The sequence below is a fragment of the Paroedura picta genome, chromosome 11, assembly GCF_049243985.1.
Source record: "Paroedura picta isolate Pp20150507F chromosome 11, Ppicta_v3.0, whole genome shotgun sequence".
NCBI lineage: Eukaryota > Metazoa > Chordata > Lepidosauria > Squamata > Gekkonidae > Paroedura > Paroedura picta.
This window is the reverse complement of record NC_135379.1, coordinates 67081612-67104155: the sequence shown is the minus strand read 5'-3', so window position 1 is coordinate 67104155 and position 22544 is coordinate 67081612. Positions and strand designations below refer to the sequence as shown.

General features: G+C 46.8%; 1 non-coding gene across 1 annotated transcript; it reads right to left on the bottom strand.

Annotated features, from left to right (window-relative positions):
* Window positions 1-21630: 21630 nt before the first annotated feature.
* Window positions 21631-21778, bottom strand: LOC143821170 (U4 spliceosomal RNA). Its single transcript, XR_013225712.1, has one exon. It is a non-coding gene; the product is annotated as a U4 spliceosomal RNA (small nuclear RNA).
* Between the last annotated feature and the right edge of the window lie 766 nt (window positions 21779-22544).

Below are 22544 nucleotides of genomic sequence, written 5' to 3'. Positions count from 1 at the left end.
CAGACAACTGGGAGCACGTGGAGAGAGCTACTGGGGAGAGTTGCTGCTGACCAGGTGAGGCTATTGTGCTGCCTGGGTGAGGTGATTGCTGGGTAATTGTTGGGAGGATTAAAAAGGGCTGCTCCTCGCCAAGGGCGAGAGACAAAAGGCTCTTGGCCTGTGGCTCTTAGCCTGGGGTTCTTGGCCGAGCAATTAGAATCAGTAGATTATATTAGTAGATTATATTTCCCTAGTACTTGCACTGCCTAGACATTACAATGGACCTCCAGGACACTCATCCCATCATCTGCAGTGAGTGTGACATGATTGCCTTCCTCCCAGAAGACAAGATGGACTACAGCTGTCCCAAGTGTAAGCTGGTAAGACTTTTGGAGGAAAAGATCAGGGGATTAGAAAACAGAATTATTATTCTGACCCAAAGTAAGAAAGGGGAGGAGTTCATAGACCAGAGCCCTGCAACTCGGAATAAAGACAATACAACTAGTCCTGAAGAGAATAAGGAGATTGACCACAATACAACTAGTCCTGAAGAGAATGAGGAGATTGACCACAATAGCCTCTGCAGACAGTTCAGAAAAAGACTCAACGGCGAAGAGCGAGACAATTCTCGGGGCTTTTGGAGCTCCAGAATAGATTTCAGGCCCTTGCAGAGGAGGTGCAAGGGTCAACGAGGGAAGACGTCCCAAAACAAAGTCCAAGACAAAGGGAAGAGGCCACGGGGACAGAAGGAAATGGAGTTGAGAAGGGGAAAAAAAGGAGAGTACTGGTAATTGGAGACTCCCTGCTAAGAGGAATGGATCGCCATGTGGCTGGGCCCGACCCCCTAACCCGAGAGGTGTGTTGCTTGCCAGGGGCGAAAATTAAAGATGTTTCAGAACTGCTGCCCAAACTCCTCAAATCTACGGATCGCTACCCATTTGTGATGGTCCATGTGGGAACGAATGACATGTCCCTGAATACCATCGCTCCTATTAAAAAAGACTATCAAGATCTGGGGAGGAAGCAAATGGGGGCACAAGTGGTATTCTTTTCAATCTTGCCTGTCAAGGGAAGAGGAATGTGTCAGGAGAGGAAGATAATGGAGGTGAATCACTGGCTGCGTAGTTGGTGCCGGCAGGAGAGATTTGGTTTCTGGGACCATGGGATAGGCTTTCTTGAGGAAGGCCTACTAGCACCTGATGGACTGCATTTATCGAAACTGGGGAAGAATGTGTTTGGCAGGAACCTGGGGAGATTCATCAGGAGAGCTTTAAACTAAAGCCACTAGGGGAAGGAGACGATCAACATAGGGAGTGTAAGGAAGGAAAACGATTGGAGGCAGCACAACTGGCAAGGCCAGCTCATAGGGAACCAAAAGTAAAAGGATTCAGATGTCTTTATACTAATGCCCGAAGCATGGGCAATAAAAGGGAAGAGCTGGAACTTCTCATGCTGATGGAAAGGTATGATCTAGTAGGAATCACAGAAACTTGGTGGAATGATTCTCATGACTGGAATGTAATGGTGGATGGATATGAACTGTTCAGAAAAAACAGAATAGATCGAAGAGGTGGAGGAGTGGCACTGTATGTGAGGAAAGGGCTTACCTGTCAGGAAATTCTAGTGAAGGAGAGCATATCTACAGTGGAAAGTATCTGGGTGAAAATAAGCGAGGGGAAAACAAACAGTGTGGTGGTTGGTGTCTGCTACCGACCGCCTGACCAACGAGAGGATGTGGATGCTGCACTTTGTGAGCAGCTTGAGAAAATATCCAAGCGGCAGAACCTTGTCATCATGGGTGACTTCAATTTCCCAGATGTGTGCTGGGAAACAAACTCTGCGAAGCGTCCTCAGTCGTGCAACTTTCTGACCTGCCTGGCTGACAATTTCATGTATCAAATGGTAGATGAACCCACAAGAGGTTCAGCCAAACTGGACTTAATACTGACCAACAGGCAAGAGTTGGTGGATGAGGTGAAGGAGGAGGGGACCCTAGGGGGAAGTGACCATGTCCTCATAGAATTCCTTTTGAGATGGAGAGCCAAGGAACCTTGTAGCCAGACGCGGATGTTGGATTTTCGTAGGGCAAACTTTAATAAACTCAGAGACATGATGAGTGTCATACCATGGACGAGAATGCTGGAAGGAAAGGGAGCAAGTGAAGGGTGGGCGCTACTCAAACAGGAGCTATTGCATGCTCAATCAATGACTATCCCAGAAAGACGAAAACACTGCAGGAGCTCTAAGAAGCCTATTTGGATGAACAAGTTTCTGACCTGCCTGGCTGACAATAGGCCCACTGTTGGGTGCGGATGGACAAACTCTAACGGAAGATGCAGAGAAAGCAGAAAGGCTTAGTGCCTATTTTACATCTGTTTTTTCCCACAGGTCAAAGTGTTTAGGCACATCTAGAGATGGCCATAGCCAAAGGACAGTGTCTGGGTGGCAGGTTAACATGGATAGAGAGGTTGTCGAGAGGCATTCAGCTGCACTGGATGAGTTCAAATCCCCTGGTCCAGATGAAATGCACCCGAGAGTACTCAAAGAACTTTCCAGAGAACTTGCATAGCTCTTGTCCATCCTCTTCGGAACCTCTTTAAGGACTGGAGATGTCCCGGAGGACTGGAAGAGAGCAAATGTTATTCCGATCTTCAAAAAAGGGAGGAAGGATGACCCGGGAAACTACAGACCAGTGAGTCTGACCTCTGTTGTGGGGAAGATAATGGAGCAGATATTAAAGGGTGCAATCTGCAAACATCTGGAGGACAATTTGGTGATCCAAGGAAGTCAGCATGGATTTGTCTCCAACAGGTCCTGCCAGACCAACCTGGTTTCCTTTTTTGACCAAGTAACAGGTTTGCTGGATCGGGGAAATTCGGTTGATATCATTTACTTGGATTTTAGTAAAGCTTTTGACAAGGTTCCCCATGATGTTCTGATGGATAAATTGAAGGACTGCAATCTGGATTTTCAGATAGACAGGTGGATAGGGAATTGGTTAGAGAACCGCACTCAAAGTGTTGTTGTCAATGGTGTTTCATCAGACTGGAAAGAGGTGAGTAGCGGGGTATCTCAGGGCTCGGTGCTTGGCCCGGTACTTTTTAACATATTTATTAATGATCTAGATGAGGGGGTGGAGGGACTACTCATCAAGTTTGCAGATGACACCAAATTGGAAGATAGAGACAGAGTTCAACGAGATCTGAACACAATGGAAAAATGGGCATATGAGAACAAGATGCAATTTAATAAAGATACGTGTAAAGTTCTGCATCTGGGTCAGAAAAATGAAAAGCATGCCTACTGGATGGGGGATATGCTTCTAGGTAACACTGTGTGTGAACGAGACCTTGGGGTACTTGTGGATTGTAAACTAAACGTGAGCAGGCAGTGTGATGCAGCGGTAAAAAAGGCAAATGCCATTTTGGGCTGTATCAACAGAGGCATCACATCAAAATCACAAGATGTCATAGTCCCATTGTATACGGCACTGGTCAGACCACACTTGGAGTACTGTGTGCAGTTCTGGAGGCCTCACTTCAAGAAGGACGTCGATAAAATTGAAAGAGTACAGAGGAGAGCGACGAAGATGATCTGGGGCCAAGGGACCAAGCCCTATGAAGATAGGTTGAGGGACTTGGGAATGTTCAGCCTGGAGAAAAGGAGGTTGAGAGGGGACATGATAGCCCTCTTTAAGTATTTGAAAGGTTGTCACTTGGAGGAGGGCAGGATGCTGTTTCTGTTGGCTGCAGAGGAGAGGACACGCAGTAATGGGTTTAAACTTCAAGTACAACGATATAGGCTAGATATCAGGAAAAAGATTTTCACAGTCAGAGTAGTTCAGCAGTGGAATAGGCTGCCTAAGGAGGTGGTGAGCTCCCCCTCACTGGCAGTCTTCAAGCAAAGGTTGGATACACACTTTTCTTGGATGCTTTAGGATGCTTAGGGCTAATCCTGCGTTGAGCAGGGGGTTGGACTAGATGGCCTCTATGGCCCCATCCAACTCTATGATTCTATGATTCTATGATTCTATCCTTTGGATAGTAAACAGCATGATGATTCATTCAGGATGTGATGTCACTCTAGCACTTCAATTTCTTCTAGACTATGGTATACCATAGAGCTACCATTTTCTCCAGGGGAACTGATCTCTGTCATTTGGAGATCACTTGTAATTCCAGGATATCTTTGTAGAAACGATAACCTCACTGCCGCGGCTTGATAAACAAGAAAAGCAATTCAAAGTCATTAGTTTATTATTCTGGGCCATTCTGCACAACCGCCAATGTAGCCAAATGTAAGTGCTATCATAAAGCGCTACTATTAATAGTGGCAGGTCTTGATAACGCACACAGCTGTTTCTAGCAGAAATCTGTGATTCTGTGATTCTGAAAACAGGCTCTCCCACTAGCGTTGTTTTCGTTACCCACAAGTTTCTGGTCTTGCTACAAATTTGTGGCGTTTCTGCCAGCCTCTGTCCGTCAATCAGACTGAAGAGCCAATGAAATCGTTATCTTAGTGCCACCAAAAATCCCATAGAGAGCCGTCTTTCGTTTTCTCGTCCCAAAACATTTCTTTATCGGACAAAACATGCTGCGCTTGCGTGTATTCATTGAAACGCGTTTCCATTTTTTAAAAACTTTTTTTTTTGAGCAATGACTGTGGGTGATGGCCCATGGAAAGTTTTAATGCATTTGAAGAAGGGTGCTTTCTGTTTGGCACTGCTGTATTAGTTGTCCAGGAACTTCGGTTAAAGAAGCCACATGCTCACATGTTCGTTGCTATTGGCGGCTTGAAGGAAAAAAAAGCCTTCCCCATCTCCCGGAAGCTTGGGGGCAGGAGCGAAGGAGGAACCTTCTTCCTAACGCTATATTTAGAACGCACATGTCTTTTTCGGATGTGTTGCAGGTTGTTCTCTGGAGTCAAGCGTTTTTTTTAGGGGGAATCCACTTTTTACAATTTCCCGAAAAGCGCTATATTTAAGCGATTTTTGCGGGAGTATTGCAGGAGCGTTGCGGATTGTGTATGACATCATGCATAATGTTAAAAAAAATAGCGTTACACAACAGTTAGACTACAGCAACATTAGCGCTTTGTGGAATAGCCCTCACTTTGTAACAGGCGTTTGAAGTTAGAGATTAACTCCATCAGGAATCTGAAGATTCTTCAAGACAGCTGGGAGAAGAGAGGAAACACAATCCTTGTAAAAAGAATAACAGAAATGCCAGCAGACTGCTTCATGGCCTCTGTCGCAGGCAGCTTAAGGAGAATCACTCTCCGCGGATCAGCAATGGGCCTTTTTGGAGCTCTGGAGCCTTCTGAAGCTCTTAGGAGAATTTTGCAAGGTTTATGCACCTTGCATGCTTCTGCCAAACGTAGTTACGTTTAGCCCCTGTGTGTACAGAGAGCTCATCCTGAGGTGGACTGCTCAAGCAGCCATCTTTCCCGCCTCCCTGTAATTCCAGGATATCTTGAGACTGATAACTCTAATCGGGAGCCGACTCCATTTGTGCTGCTGGATCCTGATGTGAAACCAGCACTGGGTGATGTTTGATTTTTATGTGTGGAGAGAATTGCCTTTTGAGTGGCACAAATAGATCTGCAGAAATCTGCAGGCCCAGGAAAATGGGACACAGGGGGAAATCTCATCCAGGGAAAACCATAAGTGACTTCACATCACTTGACGAATCACTAGATTTCCCACTCAGCCCTTCTGAGGAGAGGGAGGGTAAAGGATAGCAAAGTGTGCTCCAATGGCCAGCTGCAGAGCCATGGGGATGTTAGTGAAGGAGAGCATATCTACAGTGGAAAGCATCTGGGTGAAAATAAGCGAGGGGAAAACAAACAGTGTGGTGGTTGGTGTCTGCTACTGACCGCCTGACCAACGAGAGGATGTGGATGCTGCACTTTGTGAGCAGCTTGAGAAAATATCCAAGCGGCAGGACCTTGTCATCATGGGTGACTTCAATTTCCCAGATGTGTGCTGGGAAACAAACTCTGTGAAGCGTCCTCAGTCATGCAAGTTTCTGACCTGCCTGGCTGACAATTTCATTTATCAAATGGTAGATGAACCCACAAGAGGTTCAGCCACACTGGACTTAATACTGACCAACAGGCAAGAGTTGGTGGATGAGGTGAAGGAGGTGGGGACCCTAGGGGGAAGTGACCATGTCCTCATAGGAATAGGCTGCCTAAGGAGGTGGTGAGCTTCCCCTCACTGGCAGTCTTCAAGCACACACTTTTCTTGGATGCTTTAGGATGCTTATGGCTAATCCTGCGTTGAGCAGAGGGTTGGACTAGATGGCCTGTATGGCCCTTTCCAACTCTATGATTCTATGATTCTATGAATGTTCAGCCTGGAGAAAAGGAGGTTGAGAGGGGACATGATAGCCCTCTTTAAGTATTTGAAAGGCTGTCACTTGGAGGAGGGCAGGATGCTGTTCCATTGGCTGCAGAGGAAAGGACACGCAGTAATGGGTTTAAACTACAACGTTATAGGCTAGATATCAGGATAAAGTTTTTCACAGTCAGAGTAGTTCAGCAGTGGAATAGGCTGCCTAAGGAGGTGGTGAGCTCCCCCTCACTGACAGTCTTCAAGCAAAGGTTGGATACACACTTTTCTTGGATGTTTTAGGATGCTTTGGGCTGATCCTGCATTGAGCAGGGGGTTGGACTAGATGGCCTATATGGTCCCTTCCAACTCTATGATTCTATTGTGAGCCCAAGTCCTGTTAGGGAGAACTTTTTAGAGGAAAAGCCTTACCAGGAGCTCCTAGCTTCACCCAAGCCTCAGCTGGATGAGAGCTTAGCCCAGCCAGATAGAGAGCTCTGACCAGCAGGAGGGAATGGAGCTGCAGACAAACCAGGGCTTAGAGAGCTCCTCATTCCTCTACCCAGGCTCCAGCTGCACCTCCTTGCCTTGTCAGCCCACCTGACTCACCTGAGCCAATTAAGCAGTGCCAGCTATTTGGTGGAAGAGATCTCCAGTCTATGAGTCATCACAGAGGGAGGTCTGCTGACAGCCTGTATTGAGGCTGGGAGGCCTGGGTTGTGGACACAACCTGAGACCTGCTCCTTCTGCTGATGCCCTTGGACTGCCTCAAGGAACCCTTGACTTACTGGACTGAATTAAGATATTGATTGCATTCTGTTCCTTGTAATTCTTTTTGAAATACTGATTCTGTCTCTCTTGCAGCAGGGATCTGAAACCTGAGACCAACACAGGAGGCAAAGGAAACAGCTGGTTTCCCATTCTTGCCTGAGGGTGGGAAGAGGCTGAGGATGGCACAACATACCAGCATCAGGGCCTTTCAGAGAGGCAAGCACCTCTTCCACAGGCAAACAACATGAAGAGGAAGAAGAGGACAGAAGTATGATAAATAAAATAAGCCCTGCAACTGGCTCTCATTGGCAGAGTGCTCTTCCCCTATTGGTGGCACACCCTCAGGGAGGCCCAATAGGTAGGGAGTGAGTTGTCTGCATGTAATTTGAACTTATTGGCTCTCATTGGCAGAGTGCTTTCTCCCTATTGTCAGCACACCCCCAGGAAGGACCAATCAGGTAAGAAGTTAGTTGTCTGTATGCAATTTAGTGATAATTTGTAATGAGTCAATGAAGAAGAACAGCAGATCTGTATACCTTGCTTTTCTCTACTTTAAGGAGTCTCCGAATGGCTTACAATCACATTCCCTTCCTCTCCCCACAACAGGCACTTTGCAATGGTTGGCAGGTCTGAGGGAGGTCTGTAAGAACTATGACTGTCTCAAGGTGTCTCAATGCACCCGAGAGTGCTCAAAGAACTTTCCAGAGAACTTGCAGAACCCTTGTCCATCATCTTCGGGACCTCTTTAAGGACTGGAGATGTCCTGGAGGACTGGTTGGATGCACACTTTTCTTGGATGCTTTAGGATGCTCAGGGCTGATCCTGCGTTGAGCAGGGGGTTGGACTAGATGGCCTGTATGGCCCCTTCCAACTCTATGATTCTATGATTCTATAAGATCTCCTGGCTGACTTCATGTGGAGGAATGGGGAATCAAACTTCATTCTCCAAATTAGTGTCCACTGCTCTAATTCACCGTGCCATACTGACAAAAGTGCAAGTGCCCATATATGCTCTGTTTTCTGATGAATGAGGCACATGTTAGCTCCCCCAGATCACTAGGCTGATGATGATGTTATCCATTCAGTCATGTCCGACCCTCGGTGATTCTATAGGAAAGTTTTCTCCATTCGTCTCTGTCAATTACTGCTTCTGTTAGGTGGTTCATGGTCATCCCTGCATCAGCTTTCATCGTGTTGAGCCAGCGGATCCTTTGGCGACCACGTTTGCTTTTGCCACTGACCATGAATTAATGATTTTTCTAATCATTCTGATCACATGATGTGTCCAAAATAAGTGAGCTTTAGCCATAATATCTTCCCTTCTAATGACATAGTTGGTTTGCTCCTCTCTTAAACTATCTTGTTGGTGACTTTGGCTGTCCATGGTATCTGCAGAATTCATCTCCAACACCGTAATTTGAAAGCATCTATTCTCCTCATGTCTTCCTTCTTCAGGGTCCAGCTCTCGTATCCATAGATTGTCATGGGGAAGACAACGGCGCTGACTAGCCAACACTTTGTATTAAGGCTGATATCCTTACTCTTCCATATTTGGTTCATGCCTAGCATCATGTTCCGGCCCAGTGTTAATCATCGTTTGATTTCACGGCTGCATCCACCACTTTGATTGATCATAGAGCCAAGAAAGATGAAATCATCAATACATTCAATGGTCTCATTGTCAATCAGGACTTTGGTGCTACTGTCAGTAGTTGTCATGGTCTTTTTTATATTTAGGTGTAGTCCCATCTTTTTACTTTCTTCTTTTAGTCTCTTTATCAGGGTCTTCATATCACGCTCCAATTTACTAGGAGAGCTCCCTCATTTGTTTCCCATTTCTTTAAATTGTACCCTATTAAGATAAGATACATTTATTTGTATATAGCCATAGGCCTTTACAAAATATAAAATACAAATTTACAAACAGTAAAATAGAATAAAAAGAACTGTATAAAAATATAAAATTTAAGACCAAAAAACTGAAACAGCATACAAAGTGCAAGAGTGTTAAGAGGCTGCCTTAGTGGTTGTAACATTGGCCCTTATTTTCCTTGCAGCCAAGGCAAATAGGGCGGTTTTATATGTTACATCATCAACCTGGTCAGATAAAAGATAGATTATCTTTTCAGCAACGGAGTGAAGGTTAGAACCCCGTAAGGTCTCATTGAGGAATTTGGCTCTGGGTTGAGCATAAAGTAAGCAGTCAAAGATGTAGTGGGGTAAATCCTCCAGAGCTTGTGCACCACAAATACAGAAACGCTGGTTTTTTGGCGTACAGCTAAATCGACCCGCCAGTACCTCTGTAGGCATCGTTTCGAATCGAAGTGATGTAAAAGCTACTCTGAGATTATGGTTAGTGATCTTCATTAGATAAGATGATCTACGATGGTCATATTTAAACCGCTTAAACCATGTTGCTGTCTTAATTTCCAAAATTTGCATTCTGTCTAACTGGGCATCACTTTTGAAGATCCAGTCTCTAAGGTGAGAGTTATTAGCTGAAGGATTTAGGAGGTCATCGGGGATGGAGTAGCGTGCAATAAGGCTATTAATAAGGCAATGCTGTGCTGGATCCTTAGATAACATTATATTAAAGGACTGATGACTAAATTTGTTTATGTTGGCTAACCTAAGGTTTTTCCACTGTTTTAAAATTGCCAAATGTACTCGGGCACTAAGAGAAGGCAGACCTGTTTCTGCCCTCATCAAAACAGCCGGAGTTCCCCTAGGTAGGGCTAGAATTCGCCTTAAGAATATATTTTGAACAGATTCTAGCCTAGGTATGAAGTTTTCCTTCCATCCCCAGACCTCTACTCCATACAAAAGATGGGGGATAACCTTGCACTTGTATAATTTGAGGGCTGGATCGATGAGGAAGCCTCCTGTTGTATAATAAAACTTCAGAATAGTGCCCACTAGGCGTGTTGCAGAGGCTCTAATGGTGTCCAGATGAAGTTTCCAATTCAGCCTCTCACTAAATGTGATACCTAGATATTTAAATGAGTTGCACTGGCTAACAGAATTTCCAGATATGCTCCAAGAGAACTTTTTGGCCCTTTTTCTAAAGACCATTACTTTTGTCTTATCGTAGTTTATGTTAAGACCTTCTTCTTTACAATAAGCACCAAGTTGTTGTAGTAGTCTTTGCATCCCAATTTTTGTGAGGAAAATTAGGGCCATGTCATCTGCGTAAAGTAAAATAGATATTTTTTGACCTCCTAGTATAGGAGAAACAAATTGTGGGCCAGAGAGTCTTTCTACAATGTTGTTAATGTATAAATTAAACAGCAGGGGAGCCAACACACATCCCTGCTTGACGCCCTTGCATGTTGGAATTTTGTTGGTTAGGGAGCCAGAAATTCCCACTCTAATTTGAGCATAAGTGTCAAAGTGCAACTCCCGCAGCAGAAATAGGAGCCGCCTATCAATGTTCAAGTCTGCTAATTTTTGCCATAGGCGCTGCCTGTCTATAGAATCAAAAGCTGCGGCCAAGTCAACAAATGCAACGTACAACACTTTCTTAGGGCCATTTATCCCTGAATAGACCAGTTGCTGAAGTATCTGACATTGGTCAATAGTACTAAAGCCCTTTCTGAATCCAGCTTGATGTGGGTATAAAATATGATTTTCATCTGCCCATTCCTCCAGCTTAATCAGTAAGTACTTACTGTACAGTTTTGCTGCTATGTCCAACAAACTAATAGGCCTATAGTTATTTGGAGCTGATTTGTCCCCTTTTTTGTAAATGGGCACAACAATGCTAAGTTTCCATCCAGGGGGGATTTGGCCTGTATTGTTAATTTGCGAGAAGGTTTTTGCTAATATAAGAGACCACCATGATGGAAAGGCTTTATAAAGATCTGTAGGGATCAGATCTTCCCCTGGGGACTTACCAGATGTCAATGAGGAGATCAGGCCTTTGATTTCAGCCTCTGAAACTGTGGGCCAAACTGGGAGATCTGTTAGATCAGGAGGGATATGTTGTAAATGTGACATGGCTGTTGGGGGTGAAGCCAAATGGGCTCCAAAGACCTTGCTAAAATGCAGGGCCCAATCTTTAGCTGGTATTTGAGCCTCCAGATGATGGGACCAGGTGTTTAAACTATTGGAGACTAGTGCCCAAAAGCGTGAGTCATTTTTCTCAGAAACCGCCCGATCTAATTCTTTCCATAAGGATTTGGCATGTTCGAGCTTTTTTTGTTTTTGTACCCTATTTTGGGGAGTTGACTCACCTTCTCCCAAAATGGCCAATGATGGGCCTGGAGAGGGTCAGAAGGGGAGAAGCTACATCCATTTAAACCTTTACCATCCGAGAGTCCTCTCACTTCCAGGGGCCTTGGCAGGGAGGTGTGGCCAACTGACATCGCTTCCTGGCACTCAAAGTCTGACAAATATTTCAGCAGTACCTCCGCCACCAAAAGGTTGAAAAAGGCTGTGTATGGCCCCTATGGGAAACTGATAAAGTGCTGTGAGTATAAAATGGAGGAGATGTAAACAGCTAAGTAAGTTTGGGTCCCCGCTGGGGAGAAAAGCAAGGTATAAAATAAGCAATTAAATGCATTTGCCTTATGTTTCTCCTTAGTTTATGAAAACTAGGGAATGATCTTCCTAGTAAGATAAGGAGTTCTTCTCTCCCATTGCTATCCAGAAGGTTTCCAAGTTACATTTCTTTCAGCTGGTATTGAGCTGTACATTTTGATGGGTAATTTTGATTTTCTATTCTTCCTTTCTTTCTTTTCCTTTTGTTTTGTTTCCCAGAAGCTGAGGCTATTAGGATGTAAGCATCTGCCTTGTCTGGAGCGCTATTTTTATCATATTGTTAGAAATGGTTTTATGCTACTCCAAGTCACTCTGAGTGCAGCAGGTTGATTAATGGCTGCCAGTGCAGTGTACATAGAGTAACTCATTAGTTCCTACTGCCTTAAACTGAGGTAACTATGCAAAGGATCGCATTGCAAAGAGCAATAAAGCATGCACACACTTTGACCTATTGTGACCCATGGCAACAGACCTCACTACTTTACTGAAAGGGCATCCTCATGCATCTGCAATCAAGTCACTCCTGATACCCCCTTTTTGCCTGGCCAAATACAAGCTGGGCCACAAGCACAAGGCACCCTAAAGACAGCAAAAGTAGCCATCATGAGCTCTGCCTTTCTGCAATGGGCTATCATGTGTGCATCTTCAATCAGGACAAAGAATGTCCTCCATCTGGACATTCCTCCCCCTCCCAGCCATTGCATTGCTAAAGTCATAACCAGCAGGCTTCTTAGAAATGCTTTATTCACCCCAGAAACCCCCTACCTGTCCCAAACATCATGCTGGCTTGCCAAGGGCTTAATCACACTCATCAACTAGACATTAGAATTTCAACTCAGGCCCAAAGCCTTCCAGAAGCTTCCCTTCTTCCTCTTTGATTACTTTGATCTTCGCCATGCCAGAGCAATCAAATCATTTTGTCACACAGATTAGAGGGCAATCACACCTTTTATCTAAAGCCCACTTTGACCTACGTGACTTCCCACCACATACCAGGCTAGGAAAAGGCTATAAAAACCCTTCACTTGGGTCCCCCAATTTGGATCCCACCCAATGCCCAGCTCAAATGCCAGCTTCTTTGTGTTGCTCTGCTCCATCTTCCTGTCCAGATAGTTGTCTGCCTTGGATTCTTAAAAGGGGACAATTACCTTGCAAACATTGGTAAAAAGTATTGCTGGTTACCCCCTTTTACATAGCCATTCCCCCAACTGTAACACCATTTAACTCTATCCTACCAATGAGGAGGCAATGAGAATGGGAGGGGGGGGGGGGAGTTTCAATCAAAGACAGTGTCAAGGCCCAGACTTGGGTCCCCCTTTGATAAGCCAGCAACGCTCAAGCCTGTGGATCCTTGAAGTGTACACAAGAAACCAGACCTTAAAAAAAGATTTTAAAAGGTTGATTACATAACAGAAATATTCCTATTAGACAACTTCATTTGTTGAATCCAATAGTTAACAACAATAAAACTGACTTTTCTGTCCAGACATTAATACCTGACTGGGGAAGGCACTGGCAAGGGCACCCTGTATTGAGTCTGCCATGAAAACGCTGGAGGGCGTCACCCCAAGGGTCAGACATGACCCAAGGGTCAGACATGCTTGCACAGGGGATATCTTTACCTTTACCTTAGGGCGGGTGATATATAAATTTAACAACAACAACAATAATAATAGTTTCATAGAAGAGAGGCACATAACAATGTCTTGGAGCTGTTGATACATTTCCAAGGGCCCTGGATTACAACCAAGGCAACCTCAGACACCAATTCAGGGGGGAAAGTATTGGAATGCTTAGCAGGTATTGGGCTGAAGGCTGAGGTGGCAGATCTAATTAAGAGAGTTGTGTCTCAGGCACAAGCAAGAGCTTCATGTGGACCTCTGATGGGGGTTGCCAGGAAATGTAATGACTTGTTCTCTGTTGTTGAATCAGACAAAGCATGATTATCTGCTTTGTTCTCTCTTGGAAGGACTTTGTAGCAAGTTCTAAACTCCCCCCCCCCCTTTTTCAAAAATGTTAATGGTGAATGGGTTAGCACCAGGAGGAGGAAGCAGCAATTTGAAACATAAAATATTTACTAAAAATTTGGAGAATTTGCAGAAAACCTTTTAGGCCTAACATCTACTGGTGTACGAAGCTGTTTCCATTCTATTCATGCCAAGATCTGTTGAGAAGGGGAAACGCCATCCCCACTGATGTCAGGGATGGATGGAAGAGTCTGCTTTTCATTAACTGGATGCTACAAAGGCTGACAATCTCCAGCTGGTGGCTGAAGATATCCCAGGATTACAATTATTTTCTTTATTTTATTTGATTCATAACCACCCCTCTCCACAAGCAGGCTTGGGGCAGTTCACAACATAGATTAAAACACTCATAGACCAATTTTAAAACATCCTAAACATTAAAACTACCAACCCAATGCACTGGCAGGGGCTAATGGGAAATGTAGTCCACGGACATCTAGTGAGCCACAGTTTGGCCATCCCTGGTCTGTGGCCTTCATTTCAGCATGGCTAATCTCCCACTGTGTGTGATATTGTTTGTTGATCACATTGGTTTGGATCCTGTGGCAGAAGCATTCTCTGCAGAAATTCAGTGTGGCATTGCGACTATCTGGCGAGGTCCGTGTGGGGTCTCTTTTCTTGTAGTGTTGTTTTGTTGGTATGTGGTGGGCAGCATCCTGTTCACTGGTGAGTTGGGGGGATAGTAGGTGTTCTCCAGTAGATTCTGTGATGGAATGTTGTGGAGATGTTGTCTGTTCATGCTTGTTCTGCTTGCACACCCTTTGAAAGAACTCCTTTAGATATAAACGTCGGGAAAAGGTTTCCTTCTTCCCGCAAATCTGAACCAACTGTGTGGAGTCGATGGGGCAGAATAATAGTCCACATGAAAGAACTGATTTCTCTTCAGGACTGCATCTGTGCTATGAACAAGGGAGTTCTTTGTGGCTTGACCCCTTGTCCCCATCCAGAGGACCCGGCTGATATTTACAGACTCAAAAGTCGCCTGTGCTAGGGAACAATTCCCCCAAGGAACGTAGGAGAATGGAAGTTTTGAATGCATTTCACTGTTTGATTTAGGAGTTTCTCTGTCCCCAAAATGATACGATATATGAAGGAGATAAAATAGGATTTGACAACACAATTGGGGCGGGTTGGGAACGAAACAGCAGGTTGCCAAAACATCTATAGAAACAAGGCTGTTTACAAGTCCTTGGCCCCATTCCCTGGGCTGCCAAGGAATAAGCAGGGAAGCCGGCAGAAGACTGGTGCTGTGCATCCGGCTCCTGGCATGGACAGAGAAAAGCACTTGTAAAAAGGAGAGGCAGGAAGATAGCTGGAGAAGGTAATTGAAAGGCAGATGGAACATAGCGGACAAGGCAGCCCAGGAGGAGTTGGATCTGAGTGCACCAGGGAAAGAAGAAAAGAAGGGAAAGGTGCCAAGATGGACAGATGGTGCTATCAGGAGTAGGAAGGCCCCTCTTGGAGAAGGCAAGATCCTCCTTGCACATAGAAAAGGAAATTAGAGCATGCTCTAAGCATATACTGAAGTGTTGCCTCCGATTCTTGCCTTTCTGCTTCAGTTTCCCAGTGCCCTGCTTGGTTTTTAATCTAGAATGGCAGCTAACATTCACTGGAGGGGAAGGCGGGAAATAGGGGTTAACACCTGCCTATCAGTGCTGTTTCTGGAAAGCAGTCCATGATGTATTTTGTGGCCCTGCTCAGAAATTAGGATTAAGCTAACCCCCAAACAAAAGGACCACAGACAAGTTTATGAAGTTTACTTGGATTTTAGTAAAGCTTTTGACAAGGTTCCCCATGATGTTCTGATGGATAAGTTGAAGGACTGCAATCTGGATTTTCAGATAGTTAGGTGGATAGGGAATTGGTTAGAGAACTGCACTCAAAGAGTTGTTGTCAATGGTGTTTCATCAGACTGGAGAGAGGTGAGTAGCTGGGTACCTCAGGGCTCGGTGCTTGGCCCGGTACTTTTTAACATATTTATTAATGATCTAGATGAGGGGGTGGAGGGACTACTCATCAAGTTTGCAGATGACACCAAATTGGGAGGACTGGCAAATACTCCGGAAGATAGAGCCAGAGTTCAACGAGATCTGAACCCAATGGAAAAATGGGCAAATGAGAACAAGATGCAATTTAATAAAAATAAGTGTAAAGTTCTGCATCTGGGTCAGAAAAATGAAAAGCATGCCTACTGGATGGGGGATACGCTTCTAGGTAACACTGTGTGTGAACAAGACCTTGGGGTACTTGTGGATTGTAAACTAAACATGAGCAGGCAGTGTGATGCAGCGGTAAAAAAGGCAAATGCCATTTTGGGCTGTATCAACAGAGGCATCACATCAAAATCACAAGATGTCATAGTCCCATTGTATACGGCACTGGTCAGACCACACCTGGAGTACTGTGTGCAGTTCTGGAGGCCTCACTTCAAGAAGGACGTAGATAAAATTGAAAGAGTACAGAGGAGAGCGACGAGGATGATCTGGGGCCAAGGGACCAAGCCCTATGAAGATAGGTTGAGGGACTTGGGAATGTTCAGCCTGGAGAAAAGGAGGTTGAGAGGGGACATGATAGCCCTCTTTAAGTATTTGAAAGGTTGTCACTTGAAGGAGGGCAGGATGCTGTTTCTGTTGGCTGCAGAGGAGAGGACACGCAGTAATGGGTTTAAACTTCAAGTACAACGATATAGGCTAGATATCAGGAAAAAAAGTTTCACAGTCAGAGTAGTTCAGCAGTGGAATAGGCTGCCTAAGGAGGTGGTGAGCTCCCCCTCACTGGCATTCTTCAAGCAAAGGTTGGATACACACTTTTCTTGGATGCTTTAGGATGCTTAGGGCTAATCCTGCGTTGAGCAGGGGGTTGGACTAGATGGCCTGTATGGCCCCTTCCAACTCTATGATTCTATGATTCTATGATTCTATGAATGCAAATTAAAGGAGCAGTCATCTGTGAGTAACTAGGCTGGCGAGTAACTAATCTTGTATTAAAATATTTATGTTTCGATGGGCAAATCTAGTTAATTGCAGACTAGTGTTGCTTTAGTCTGAATGCAGAAGTTAGAATTAGCAGCCTGCAGGTGGGACCTGGATTATGACTCTTTTCCAGGCAACAGACTTAATTTCCCCAAATGGCTACTTTGGAGGACAAGACTCGATGACATTGCAGCCAGCTGAGGTCCCTCAGCCACTCCCTAGCAGGTCTCCAGGAGTTCCTCAATCCACAGTGAGCTGCTTATCAGATGTGGAATTCTAACTCTGGAAGGAAGTAGACTCCCCCACCCAACACATGAAGAATAAGAAGAGTTGGTTTGTATACTCTGCTATTCACTACTGAAGGGAGTCTCAAAGCCTTCCTTTCTTCTCCCCACAACAGACACCCTGTGAGGTCAGTGGGGCTGGAAGGGTTCTCAGAGAATTATGAGGTGACCCAGCAGGCTTCACGTATCTCAAAGAGGTTCACAATCACCTTCCCTTCTCCCCACAAAAGACACCCTGTGAGGTAGGTGGGGCTGAGGAAGATACTCAGCCCTACCTACTGTGATTAGCCCTAGATCACCCAGCAGTCCGCAGGAGATCTCAAAGTGGCTGACAATTGCCTACCCTTCCTCTCCCCTATGAGGTAGGTGTGGCTGAGAGAGCTCTAAGAGAACCATAACTGGCCAAGGGTCACCCATCTGGCTTTAGGTGGAGGAGCGCAGAATAAAACCTGGTTCTCCAGATTAGAGGCTACCACTTTTAACCAAGACACCAGCTGGCTCTCACAGCTGCATAGGTTTGAAAAATGCCTGGTGATTTTTCGGGTGGAGCCTGGGAAAGGAAGGACTTGGGGAGGGAGGGAGGGACCTCAATGGGGCATAATGCCTTGGAGTTCACCTTCCAAAGAGGCCTTTTTTTTTCTTGAGGTGAGCTGATCACTATTGTCTGGAGATCAGTTGTGGTGCCAGGACATTGCCAGCCATGACCTGGAAGATGGCAACCTTACACTAGCACAAAGTAAACACCAGATCAGGAATTTCCAACCAGGGGTCTGTGGACTCCTGGGCACCCATGGAAGATCTGAAGTGGTATGGCCAGGTTATCTTCTCAGATCCTGCTCTTCTTTATGGCCTACATGATGTAGGGTGGAGGAGGGAGAAAAAGGAGGGCTGAGGGTAATGATGTCACTTCTGGGAGTGTGACAGGGGACATTGCCAGCTGACATCATTTCCAGGGCTTCCTGAAGTCCAAAAATTATTTCAAGAGCTCCTCCATGGTCAAAAGGTGACCATGTGCCAAGCTGATAACTAGTCTACAGCATCTCTCTCTCTCTCTCTCTCTCTCTCTCTCTCTCTCTCTCTCTCTCTCTCTCTCTCTCTCTCTCTCTCTCATACACGCACACACACACACACACACACAGTCTTTTGTTTAAAATCAAATTAAAATAAGCTCAACTGCAACTTTCTCCATACCTCAGATTTCCTCATGACCTAGCACACGTAAGAGGTTAAGAGAGTGATCGCTCAGCTGCTGTTTGAAATGCATGAGATTGTCTGGGAGTGCCCTGATTTCCAGCCTGGATCTGGCTTCTGTTAAGAGCAGCCTGGCAGATGGGCTGTTAAGTAGGGAAAGTTTTCTCTGCTCTTTCATTGCCATGCAAAGGAGAGCCGCAGCAGCCAGTGCTGGATCTGACCATGGAACATGTGCAGCTTTTGGAATAGGGGTCAGTGGAGGAATGGGAACACGGCAAATATTTAAAGGCTGGAAATTTCAGCAGATTTTGGTAGTGATCATCCTGGGGAAGGAGTCAGCATTTTAAGCAGAATGGATGGCCCCCTCTCTATATGCTGTGGTTGCCAGAAGGGACCTAGCAAATATCAAAGAGCTGATTGGCTGTTTCTCCTTTCAGGGGCAGGACTAGGGTTGCCAGGTGTACTAACTCTAGTCTTGCCCCTGAAAGGAAAAACAGCCAGTCAGCTGTTTGATATTTGAGCCAATAGCATCACTGCTCCAGCCTCCATGCTTGGGGGGGGGGAATGTTGTAGGGAGGTAAAGCAAAGGGCCATTCTGGTCTGTCTCCGGAAGGAGCAGGCAGTTGTGTGTGTGCAGTGTGGTAGGAAGGCTTAACTCTGCCTCTGGACAGAGCCGGATTTGAGGTCTGTCTCAGGAGAGGAGCTGACCTGGTCGAATTCTGTCGGTGGCTGCATAAGCAGAAGAGATTTTTCAGCTTCAGACCTCTCACTGTGTCTAGTCACCGCAAGCCTGAGTAGTTAGCTGTCAGGATCAGTCCCTCTGATCTCTGCCATGATTTGTGATTGACCTGAGGAATTCTCTCCTTGGGAATAAAGGGTGCTTGGGCAGGAATGAGCCATTGATAAATGCTTGCTTTCCATGTATCGATCAGAATCGACTACAGATGTTGAAGTGATCAGAACTGCTAGCAATAAAGCTTTCTATTAATCCAGAAGTCTAGTTGTTAGTCTGTCTGCTTTTGACAGTTAGTCGATTCTCCCAACTGTCTTTCTCCATGCCGAGATGTCAGACCATGGAGAGGAACCGATCCCGGACCATCAGCTGAAGGATGGAACGACAGCCCCCCAAGATGGGAATGCGCAGGCCACCAGCAGCTCAGCAGTGGAAACCCCATCCGGAACACGTCCCAGGAACACAGCTCAGACCACTGCCGGGTCTGGTTTGGCAACGGCCTTGGACAGCCCAGGAGGGGACTACTATTTGGAGAGGCTTGTCATGGATCGCAGGCGACTCTCCAGATACAACAACCCAGTGGGGTTCGAGTGGGAACCGGTGCTGCGACGTGGAGCCCCAGACCAGGAGACAGTAATCCTCCTGGAGAACCTGGAGCTCTGAGACCGGATGGACCGGCTGAGAGAGTGGCTCACAACAGTGGCAGATGACCCAGACGAGGACCTGTAGTGCTTGTTTCTTCTTGGCCAAATGAAGGCACCCAACGCTTATCCCGGAGAAAGCCGTCAGACTGGCAGCACCAAGAGGGGCGGCCTGGGAGATGGTGGCTCCAATCAAGGGCAGGGGGGGACCCCTGGTGCTGGCTCAACCGCAGGTGGATAAGCCACCGGCTGGCCAAGTGGCCCCGAACCAACTGCCGCAGGATGCGCCCATGGGGCAGGCGGCCCCAGCCCCGGCGGCTTCAGGGGAAGGAAGCTGCCACCACCGATTCCGCACCCGCTTCAATGGGGAGCTTGAGGAGTTCCACAGTTTCCTGATATAACTCTAGGGGCTACATGGCGGAGTTTGGACACACGTTCCGGGACGATGCGGATCAGGTGCGTTTTGCAGGTGACTGCATAGATGGCGAGGCCGCGAAGTGGTTCATCAGTCTCTACAAGTACGCCTGGACTGAAGTCCGGAATTATGACCGCTTCATCTGCTGCATGTGGGAGCGTTTCGAGGACCCCTTGGAGACTGCGGAGGAGAACCTGCAAAGCCTGAAGTAAGGATCAATGTCGGTGGGCCAGTACACCTGAGCATTCCGGAAATTGGTGGCCTCCATCCCACACTAGGTGGAGGCGCAATGGGTCCAGGCGTTCCGGAAGGGGCTGCACAAGGACGTGGCCAAGAAATGCCTGAACCTGGATGACCCGGAGACCGTGATGGGCTGGGTTAGACTGGTGAGTGAAGTGGAGAAGAGGATGCGCCTGGCGGCCAAACTGAAGGAGGAAAAACCCAAGGGAGGGAAGAAGTCAGTGACCCCAAAGTGGAAACCCCCGCCAAAATCCTCCACCCCAGATGCAGCGGAGAGAGCGTGGCACTGAGAAGGGGCTCTGCCTGGGATGTGGAGGACAGGGGCACTTCCTTGCCAACTGCCCCTCTAAAAAGGCCAAGGCGACGGCCCAGGAGAAGACCCCGGTGAAGACCACACCTAGCATGTCTGCCGCCGGACCGGCCAAGGGACCGACCACCAGGAAGAAGACAGCGAAGGTGTTGCTGACCCCTTGTTGTGTAACTACTTGGCTACTTGTCCTCATCCACTAGCAAGAGTGGAACCGACAAAGGGAGGGTCTTCCCAGAGCTGTCAGGAAACGAAGATGACCTGCTGTGAAACGGCCATGCCGGTGGGTCAGAGGCAGGGGAAAGCGCTCAGTGAGTCCCATCCCCCTACTGCTCCTCCCAGTGACTTTGACTGTTCCCAGGACAGGGAGGAGAGTGGGGGTGCAGGGCATTCTAGACTGTGGGTGCACCCGGACCCTGATTAACCCGACCCTGGTTCAAACCCTGGGGGTGGGAGTGGAGCCACTCGACAAGCCACTTCACTTTGGCCAAATGGATGGGAAGTGCATGAAAGGGGGGAGGTGGTGTCCCACACCCTCCTGCTGGACTTAGAAGTCTCAGAACATTGGGAACAGATTCAACCAGTGGTGGCCCCCAGTGCAGCTTTTCCGCATGTATTGGGTCTGGACTGGCTGCGCAAACATGACCCCAGTGTGCGCTGGAGATCACAGGAGATCATGGGTGCTTAGGTTTAATGATCCGGGGTGCCGGCACCACTGCCGACGGGCGGCACAGGGCAGTGCCCTGGAAGGGCAGCGTGTGGGCCGTGCCACACACAGCGGTGTGCCATGCCAGACCGCCTGAGTTGTGTAGGGAATATTGGGACTTGCAGGATGTGTTTGCAGAGAAGGAGTGTGATCAGTTGCCGCCCCACTGAAAGACGGACTGTGCCATTAAACTAAAGCCAGGGGAACCACTCCCTAGGGCAAAATTGTACTCCATGAGCCCTCGGGAGATGGCCGAGTTGCGGGCCTTTCTGGACAAAAACTTAGCAAGGGGTTTCATCCACCCTGCAACCTCCCCCATGGCCATGCCAGTGTTGTTTGTTAAGAAAAAAGACGGCACTTTGAGACTGTGCACGGATTACAGAGGATTGAGCTGGAATGTTTTTAAATTTTATAATATTTTAGTTATCAATTATTCTTTTATGTACCTTGTTAATACCAAATGTTTTTGGGTATTTTGTAATTTGACTACTGGTCTAGTACCGTAATAATAAAGACTTGACTACAGAGGACTGAATGCTCTGTCAACCTCCAATGCCTACCTCATTTGGGAAAGTTTTCAATTAGCAATAATCGTGCCTCGGATTAACCTCATTGGCTACGATACTGCCACTGCGCAAAGCACGGATCTTTACCAAGTTGGATTTGAGGGAGGCCTATTACAGAGTGCGAATAAAGAGGGGGCATGAGTATTTGACAGCATTCAACACATATCTGGGGCAATTTGAATATACTGATATGCCATTCGGTTTGGCCGGCACACCCGGCGTGTTCATGAACATAATTAAGGAAGTGATGCATGACTTGTTGTACAAGGGAGCCCTGGTCTACCTGGATGGCATTCTTTTGTATTCAGAAAACCCCGCTGAGCATGTGCACCTGGTGCAGGAGGTTTTGCGTTGCTTGCGAGAAAACCATTTGTACGCAAAACTGGCCAAGTGTGAATTTCACAAAGACTGTGTTGACTTCCTAGGCTACCGGGTATCTCCTGCAGGCATTGAAATTGACCCTGGCAAGGTCCAGAACTTGTTGGCTTTGGAACTGCCCTGAACGTGCAAGCAGTTGCAAAGTTTGAGTTCGCTAATTTCTATCATTCTTTCATTCCCAACCTTGTCAATGTGGCACTGCCCCTGACGGATCTGTTAAAGACTAAGGGGGGGCGGGAAACAAGTTTCCAAACCTAGTGCCCCCTTGTCTCGGTCAGAAAAATGCCAGACAGCCTTGGAGACTCTGAAGGCACTTTTCACCACTGAGCCAGTGCTGGCCCACGCCGAGCCCTACGGTGCAAGTAGATTCCTCGGATGTGGCCATGGGGGCGGTGATCTTACAGGAGGGCGGGGATGGGCATCTACACCTCCTTGCCTACATTTCTAAAAAGTTCTCCGGGTCA